Source organism: Sinocyclocheilus rhinocerous, unplaced genomic scaffold, assembly GCF_001515625.1.
Source record: "Sinocyclocheilus rhinocerous isolate Xijiao unplaced genomic scaffold, SAMN03320098_v1.1 scaffold72, whole genome shotgun sequence".
Lineage (NCBI taxonomy): Eukaryota > Metazoa > Chordata > Actinopteri > Cypriniformes > Cyprinidae > Sinocyclocheilus > Sinocyclocheilus rhinocerous.
In genome coordinates, this window is record NW_015628351.1 from 2,522,737 (window position 1) to 2,523,420 (window position 684).

The window sequence follows — 684 nt, forward strand, 5'->3', positions numbered from 1 at the left end:
ACATAGTCATTATCTTTGCCTTAATGAAATTCAGAGCTTCTTTCCTCGTTGGAGCCGCAGAGAAGCGGAGGAGTACCAGACAATAATGTCAAAGCTCTTTGTTGCATGGCAGGGACTGGAGGACATGATACAAATTGTTCTCATAATTGTTGCCATCCAGAGAGTTGGAAAGTCACCTTGTTTTTCTTTTTTTTTTAACCGTACCCTGTAATTATCAGGAAATAATAACAGGGCCATCAGTGTCAAGGCTGTCTTCCTGAACAATTGCAACTGTGCGAGGGCAACAAATCGGACTTTATTTGGCTCTGTATGCATGAATAAAGAACTGAGGAGTTTTTCTGTATTTACTGCAGGCTGCTCTAAGCATTCCTACTCTCTAAACTTTAGACATCATTCATCCTCAACCCAGATCTCCCTGGGAGGAAGCAATCCAAGTCAGGCTGGCCTATTTTGATGTATATTTGATGGAAAAGGCACTTGCACTATGAATTGTTGATGCTAGAAAGGAAGGAGTGATTTTATTTGCACCACAACTGGTGCTTACAAGTTCATTAGTCATTAAATAGATCATGTAGCTGATATATAATATATTTGGGATTAGGTATATTTTCCTGTTTTGTTACTTTTCATTACTCTGTTCGTCCTTTTATTTGCATCCATTTTGTAATTTTATAAATAAAATTA